This window comes from Rattus norvegicus, chromosome 7 (genome assembly GCF_021556685.1).
Source record: "Rattus norvegicus strain SHRSP/BbbUtx chromosome 7, alternate assembly SHRSP_T2T, whole genome shotgun sequence".
NCBI lineage: Eukaryota > Metazoa > Chordata > Mammalia > Rodentia > Muridae > Rattus > Rattus norvegicus.
Genome location: NC_141540.1, coordinates 62,759,026 through 62,767,557, shown reverse-complemented (window position 1 = coordinate 62,767,557; position 8,532 = coordinate 62,759,026).

Genomic DNA, 8,532 nt, shown 5'->3' with positions numbered 1-8,532 from the left:
CTTTACGTTCTTTGTAGCGCCCTTGTGGCAGGCCTGGGCAGGTTTTGTCTCCTTTTCTGGTAATCCCATCCCAGGATAGGTTAGCATAGAAACTCTACATTATGTATAACCATTAAAGGTTATTTCTTGTGAGTCCCCGACATCTGCCCACAGTGGGTCCTTAGTACGCCCAGGGCGAGTGCTCCTAACACAGAGGGTGTCTCACACAGACTCTGTGACTGTAGATAAATGGCTCTCTGGAGACTGGAGAGATGCTTTCCCACGTAGTGGTGGTTGACTGAGAACTTCCCCCTCCACCCCCTCCTGCACAGGCTCATTTATTTAAACACTTGGTCAGTTCCTGATTGGTGGCAGACTTGGGGAGAAAGTAGAACCTTCCTTCATGAGGCAAAGGCTCCTGGAGGAAGTACGTTGCTGGGTGCAGACTTTCAAAGCTTGCAGCCTGGTCCCACTCCAGTTCATCCTTTTCGGTGTTTTCATTTGAAGATGTGGTCTCCCAGTTCCCAGCCACAGCGTCTCCCCTGTCGTTATAGACTCTCCTCCTAGAACAGTATGCCCAAATAAACTCTTTCTTCTTCCTTCTAGAATTTGTCCTGGTCATGGTATTTATCACAATAAAAAAAAAAAAAAGGACTTAATACACATTTATTATTAGCAATGCTCATGGGACTGGAGAGATTGCTCAGTGGTTAGCACCCACATGGGGGCTCATCACCATTCGTGACTCTAGTTCCAGGGGACATGACATGTTCCGGCCTCTTTGGGAGCCAGGCACATGTGGCACACAGACATACATGCAGGCAAAACACTCATACACATAAAATAAAGTAATACCTTTTTAACTCATAAAGAAATCCCAGTACATCCTTAATTGTAGAATAAGAGGTTAAAAATCTGCCCAGGATACACAGAGACAGCCTGAAACCTGAGCTGACATCTACAGAGTCCCTGCTCTGGGTCACAACTCGGCTTTTTCTGCTTTAAAAATGTATACAGGTGATGAAAATATCTGTCCAATAGAGCCCGGGGTGATTAGCAGAGTCTCCCACTAAGCCCCATGAAAAGCCTATGAGACAACCTTAGTCAGACCCCGAGAGACCTGAGACAAACGTACACTGCGTGAGGTACAGGACGCCTGGCCAGACTCCTTGAGACTGTCAGAGTCGTAAGAAATGAGAAATCTCGAAGCTGTCATAGCCCAGAGAAGACTGGAGACGAACTGTGGCTTCCGGACACCCAGAACACAAAGCCGACATCGATAGAGAACAGGCCAGTGAAGCAGACCTGACGCTTTGACAAATGTCCAGAGGTAACTCGAGACGTAAGCAGAGGAGATGCTACCATCTTCTCAGTTTCCCTGTCAACCTGAAATTTGCCCCAAAATGGAGACTCTGTGTGTGCACACACGATACTGGGAATTCAACCTGGGGCTTAGCATATCCTAGGATTTGCTTCAACTCTTAACCCTTGGCCCCCAGTGGGCCACTATCAATGGTGACTGGAAGGACTTGAGCTCAGTTGTCCCAGCCCTTTGTTTGACCAGTAGCAGCCTCTTGCAGGAGAGCAAAGTGAGAAGTGAATTGAAAAGGGCAGAGGAGCTGAGGAGAGGGCAGGGCAGCGGAGAGGGGTTGGCAGAAAAAGTGACTACCGTACGACCTGGTAAGCTATCCTGGGTCACACCATGGAAGGAGGGAACAGCAAAGGGAAGGTGGACCGAGAAAGGTCTGTTCCCCAGTCGCTATCAAACACGGGAAAGGACAGTGACAAATCGAAAGAGAGAGAGAGAGAGAGAGAGAGAGAGAGAGAGAGACAGAGACAGAGACAGAGACAGAGAGACAGAGACAGAGACACAGACACAGAGAGACAGAGACAGAGACACAGAGAGACAGAGAGACAGAGACAGAGAGAGACAGAAAGAGAGAGACAGAGAGAGACAGAGACACAGAGAGAGACAGAGAGAGACTGAGACAGAGAGAGAGACAGAGAGAGACTGAGACAGAGAGAGAGAGAGAGAGAGAGAGAGAGAGAGAGAGAAACTTGCACGCCCATGTCTACCGATACTCTATTCACAGTTGCAGGGAAACGGAACCCGCCTAGATGCCCATCAACAGACAAATGGATGAGGAAAATCCAATGTGTATACCTAAGGGAATTTTATTCAGCTTTAGAAACTGAGATTGCAAAACGTACAAGAAAATGGATGGAGCTGGAAAGCATTATATTAAATGACGTCACAGACTCAAAAGGTGAAAACCCATGTGTTCTTTCTCGTGCAGATGTCTGCCTATGATGTGGATGTAAGAGGAGGTGAGTGGGGTCCGGGTCGTAAAGTCAGACAGGAGGCCACAAGAGAGGAACAAGAGGGGCTGAGGCAGGGAGTGGGCCACAGCACACAGTGACATGAAAAGAAAAGGGGGAGACCCCAGGGAGGGCTCAGAAGTCAGGAAAGCACCCCTGCCGCTTTTGCAGAGGACACAGGCTCATCCCCAGCAGCCGCATGGCTGCTCACAACCACTGTAACTCCAGCTCCAAGGAGTCTGACAGCCACTTCTAACTTCCACCAGCACAGGACAAGAAGTGTGGTCCCCATATAGACCTGCAGGCACAACACTTTTACGCTGAAAATAATGATTTTGGAAATTAAAAGGAGGCTTTGGGGGCGGATGAGTAACAGGGAGGACCCGGGAAGTTGGCAGGAAGTCAGTGGGAGAACCAACCAAAACAACTTTTGCCAGGATGAAACGAAAACTGTGTAGGCTAACTAAACAAATTCGAAAGAAGCGTTTTTAAAAAGAGAGGATCCGTTTAAATATTGATGAAATAGGAGGAGGTCTTGAGATAACTTTTCCTTTTAGCATCTCTCACGTAGATAAGAAAACACAAGGTGATATTTTTACGTATCTATTCCAAGTGTTAGTTTGTCTCCTCTCCTTTTCTTTTCTTGGTGCATAAATCATTTCCAGGGCCTTTCCCCAAGTACTGGGGACTGAACCTAGAGCTCATCTTAGGTAAATCACTCTACCACTGAGCTATAACCCCAGAAAACTTGAGGTCTTTTGCATACCAGGCAAGAATTCTGCCACTGGGCTGTGCCCCCTGCTTCAGCTCATAAATTCCTGACAAAAACTCTCCTAAGATTTGACCCAAATACACAGAGATGGCTCCATAACTTTAGCTCTTCTCCCTCTCTGCCTCTCTCTGTCTCTGTCTCCCTCTGTGTCTGTCTCTGTGTATCTCTCTATATATCTCTCTGTCTCTGTTTCTGTTACTCTGTATCTCTGTCTCTGTGTCTCTCTGTTTGTCTCTGTCTCTGTGTCTCTGTCTCTCTGTCTCTCCCCCCCCCCATCAAATCTAGTTTGTGTTCCCACTATTATTATTCTGCTAAATGGATATAGCATTAAAATGGCTTACTGCTACACCCATACAGCACACTCAAGAGTTGCACACTCTGAAGGGGAAATCTGAGTCCTAGGGTCTGTCCTCAGACCCTAAAGAGATTCATGTTGTACACGAATCAGAGTGGAGTAGAGATGGATTCTTTCCCACTGGGCATGCTCACATGAAGACAGGTGAGAGACATTTCCTTCTCTCCATCGTTCAGGCAAGGAACCGATGGCTCCCCTAACCAAGCAGCATGTTTTCCAGGCCAGCATCTCGGTGCTGTCGATGAAAGAGTGGAGGGTGATTCCTCAGCTTGGTAGACTTGACCAGCATTGCTCAACATTGACTCTGAAGCCAAGCAGTATTGCTGCGGTAGACAGCTGAGAGCTTGCCTATGGCCACGAAAACAGTTGTATTCTTCACCTATATAACCATAGTAGACGTCCATCCTTCCACCAGCAACATGGAGGGTAAGCTAACGAGCACGCTTACAATGTCCAGTCACTGAGCAGGTTTATGTCTTTTGTATTCCTAGAGGTCAACAGCCACCTGGGAGGGCGGGAAGATTTACTCTGCATTCCTGATCTGTCCACTAACAGACAAAGTGAATTAGACTCATAGAAATTGAGCAACTTGAGCTTGGAAATGACTAATGTCTCAGGTAGAGCTAATGTTTTTTGATTCCACGTCTCTGCTTTTGGGTCAGACAGCAAGGAAACAAACGATGTTTTCCTACCACGCGTGATTTTTCTAAAGATGTCTGGGGCTTTACGTTTCCACAGAAAACGTTATTTTGAGTTCAGTGGGTACAGGCACTCCTCAAGCGTGCCTTTTTAATTTTTAAATATTTGTATTTATTTATTATATATGAGTACACTGTAGCTGTCTTCAGACACACCAGAAGAGGGCATCAGATCTCATTACAGATGGTTGTGAGCCACCATGTGGTTGCTGGGATTTGAACTCAGGACCTCTGGAAGAGCAGTCAGTGCTCTTAACCACTGAGCCATCTCTCCAGCCCTGTGGCACTGATTTTTAAAAGCATCTCACATCTCTTTCTTCCACTGGATTCTCAGACCTGCTGCATGAGGGTTTCAAAACAGATAAAATGTTCCTGATACCGTGAGCACAGACTTGAACTCCTCGATCTTGGAAGCTTTCGCTAACAGAGACCCACTCTGCAGGACTCCACGGCAACAGTACCTAGACAGTCATCTGACTGTAGGTAGTCTGCCTCCTGTTCCCTACTGTTAATTACCTCTCCAAGCACTTACGAGTTTTTAACTCTTGGTTTATACAAATTAGGCATATATGTCAGATACGACCTATTAATTTCTTTGAGACAAATCCTGCACAAATATCCCCTTGCTTTTTCTGGTAGGTTTCCACCTTGAAAAGATAATTTTAAAGAACAGTCTCCTATACGCAATGAGTAATATTTGCTTGGTTACGTAGCCAACAGGCATTTGCAGGGCACTTCCTCCATGCCGGGAGGAGGGCAGAGAGACCATCTGCACATAAGAACATTCTAAAACTGCTTTTTAAAAAAAAAGATTTATTTATAAATAAGTACACTATAGCCGTCTTGAGAAGAGGACATCAGTTCTCACTACAGATGGTTGTGAGCCACCATGTGGTTGCTGGGAATTGAACTCAGGACCTCTGGAAGAGCATTCAGTACTCTTAACCGCTGAGACATCTCTCCAGCCCCTAAAACAGCTTAAGTTAGAAATCTGTGCGCCATGAAAGCGAACTAGGGTGCGGTGATGAAATCGGATGATTGACTCAGGGTGAGTGACTGACAGCCAGGTTGGCGTCAGGAAAGGCATTTTGAGGAGCTGGGTTTGAGATGCTGCTGCGTTTCCATGCATCTGATGGACACCTTGGTGGTTACTGGCTAACACCCTTTCGGTCTTGTGTCTATTTCACTGCTCTGATTTAATACTGCCAAATACTAGAAATTTTCTCCTTTTGGAGATGTTTCTTTGTGAATATTTCTATACTCACCTGGTGCTTAGAAGGTGGATATAAGGTTCATTGATCTGTGAAATCACCCTCACCTTTTTCTATTCTCAGAATAATTGCATCAGCGGCACCAAGATTCTGGCCTTGAAAACATGCTGTTTGGTTTGAGGGTGCATGGGTTCCTTGCCTGATAAGATGGACAGAAGGGAACCCAAGAAAGACAAATCATTTCCTCTCTATCCTGTGCCCAAAGCAAGCATGCCCAGCGGGAGAGAATCCACCTCCACTCCATCATGATTCATGAATAACATGCATCTCTTTAGGGTCTGAGGATAGCCCTCCAGAACCAGCTCTCCCCTGGGAGTCCCTGGGTGGTGTGCAACTTCTGAATATGAGTTTTCTTTTTGCTCAAAAAAAAAAAAAGTTTAAAAACATTCACGTTACAATCCAGAAAGTCTAGTCAAAATGTGGTCCCCATCCCCGCTAACTGGGTATCAGTGTTGGAGAGGGAAGAGGAACCAGAGAAACTGGGGTTCCTGGGTCCCACACTGTTGGGTTTTTGTTAAAACGGGCAGTAGTGAGCCAAGTCTGGATAGACACTTGGAGACTGACAGTGAGGAGGATCACGTTGTCTATTAGGTAAAGGATAACTACTGAGCCGGAGTGCATACTTGGCAGTGGGGAACAGAAAGACAAGTGAACACGGTTTCTTAATGTCCAGGGTAATTTAGTAGGTGGATATGAAAGCAATTCATCCTGACGACCTGAGAGAGGGAGGACAGGAAGTGCTAGGTTACGTTCAGTATCACATTTCCTCAAAACACAGGCAGGCTTAGGTGGTCGCCTGAAAACAAAACCCATTCAACAAATGTGTATCTTTAAGAAATAGTTTTGAATGAATGACCTCAGCCCTGTTCTTCTTAAAGGGACAGGTACATATTTGTCCAGGCGTCTTCACTGAAGGTGAAGCAGGGAGGTAGGGAAAGCTTCCAGAAAGACGTCCTTTGTAGCACCGAATCACATTGGAATCACGGCACTTTCCAGGTTTTATCAGCGCCACAGAGACATGACACGGACAGACACAAGAGCAGTCTAAATGAACCACAAAAGAAAGCTGGGCCCATGCGGGGACCTTGGGTTGATACAGAGGACATAAAGGAGGATCTAAGGCTGCTTTACCACTTTCATTCTGCTTTTTGATTTTGGTCATAGATAAGTGCATAAAATTAAGTGAAAGATTTAATGTGGGGTGCCACGGCTTCTGTTGTGAGCTCCTGTCTGTATAGAAATTCACTGAGTTGTGGAGACTTGTGGATCTGGTTAATTTTTGGCATATGAAAATATTATTCATTTGCAAGTTTTTTTATAATTAAATTTTGATTTTTTTTTTTTTTAGACAGTGTCTCTCTGTATAGCCCTGACTGTCCTGGATCTCTCTCTCTAGATCAGGCTGACTTTGAACTCAAGATTTGCCTGCCTCTGCCTCCCAGGTGCTGAGATCAAAGGCATGTGCCACCACCACCTGGCTTAAATGTATTTAAAGGTATCTTAAGAATAAATTTTAAAACTAATCTGTTCCTTTTTTTTCAATAAGATGTCTGAAATTAAGATTAAGAAATTTGCTCAAGATCATGCAGCGGGTTTGTGAGAGGCCCAAAGCTCTGGGCCTCCTGGTTCTCTGGTACTATCCTGCAGATACATGTTTTAGTAAAGAGAAGCGGGCTATCCCGGGCATTATGAGCACACCTGTGACCCCAGAGAAATGGGCTATCCTGGGCATCACACATCTATGACTCTAGAGAAGCAGGCTATCCCGGGCCTTGTGGGCACACCTGGGATCCCAGAACTTGTTGAATAGAGGTAGGAGGACCAGGAGTCCGAGGTTGTTCTCAGCTACATAGCAAGTTCAAGGACAGCCTAGGCCACAAGAATCCCTGTCTCAGAAACAAACATCTTCCAGACATAGAAAGAATTTGCACATCTGAGCTCACAGAGACTGCAGCAGCAGACACAGAACCTGCACAGGTTCGAAACAGACAAAATCCCTGGGAAAGGGAAATGGACACAGAGCACTACCCCGACTGAGAAAGCATTTGCAATTGATACCTGCTGGGAAATGGGCAATCTGCTTTCTCAGGGAGTGACCCGGGTATGTCAACTACACCCCACCCAGAGCAGGCTCCATGCACAGGAGGAGTTGACCGACACATGATGGACTCCATGTTTGTTGCAGGACATTTGATCATATTGTGAACCCCAAGACTGTTATTTACTGAAAGAAAGAAAAAAACAAAACAAAACACCAAACCTGTTTCTAGCTGTGTGTGGCTCAACCTTAGCGCACACGTTTAGTCCCTCTCCCTGGAATGCAGACACACCCTTAGTACACATCTTCAATCCCAAACAATGAAGGTAAAGTTAGTTTGTAGAAGGAAGCACACGTGTTTGAAAGTGATGTCTAACTGAGAAGCAAAGTGATGAATCAGAGAAAGATTTGACAGAATAGGATATGCCCAGCTCTCAAGAGAAGAGAGAGGAAACGGAAGATACTTAACAGAGGAGTGCAGAAAGAGGAAGGAGGCCATTTTACTGGGAGAATTGTACAGAGACACGTTGCAGAGAGAGAACAGACCAGACACAGGTGAAGACAGAACGAGCCAGAGAATGAAGGAACCACAGACCATATTGCCAAAGTTAGTATGAGGCCAAGCAGAGCCATTCAGGAGAAGCCAGACTGAATCAGTCACCTTGGAGAAGAGTTTGAGCCAGCCAGGCAGAGTTCAGAAAGAGCCTGAAAGGGTGAGCTTAATCAACAGTAAGTCTCAGAGGCTGAAACACATTCTAGGCCTAGATAAGATTGTATGGAAGCTAGAAACTTCCAGGACTAAGCCTGGGTTAGCAGACTGAGGCAGCAAGCTTCAGAGAGGACAACTACGTCGTGCGTGTGAATGAAAGATACGTCTACACTTTTTTTTTTTTTTTTGGCTTTTCGGATTCTTGGGGTTTTTGCACATTATTATTTGTCTTTTTTGTTTCTGTTTTGTTACATTTTTTATAGTATTTTTTTTTATTAACTTGAGTATTTCTTATATACATTTCGAGTGTTATTCCCTTTCCTGGTTTCCGGGCAAACATCCCCCTAATCCCTCCCCCTGTTTTGTTACATTTTTGAGGGAAAGAAGATGA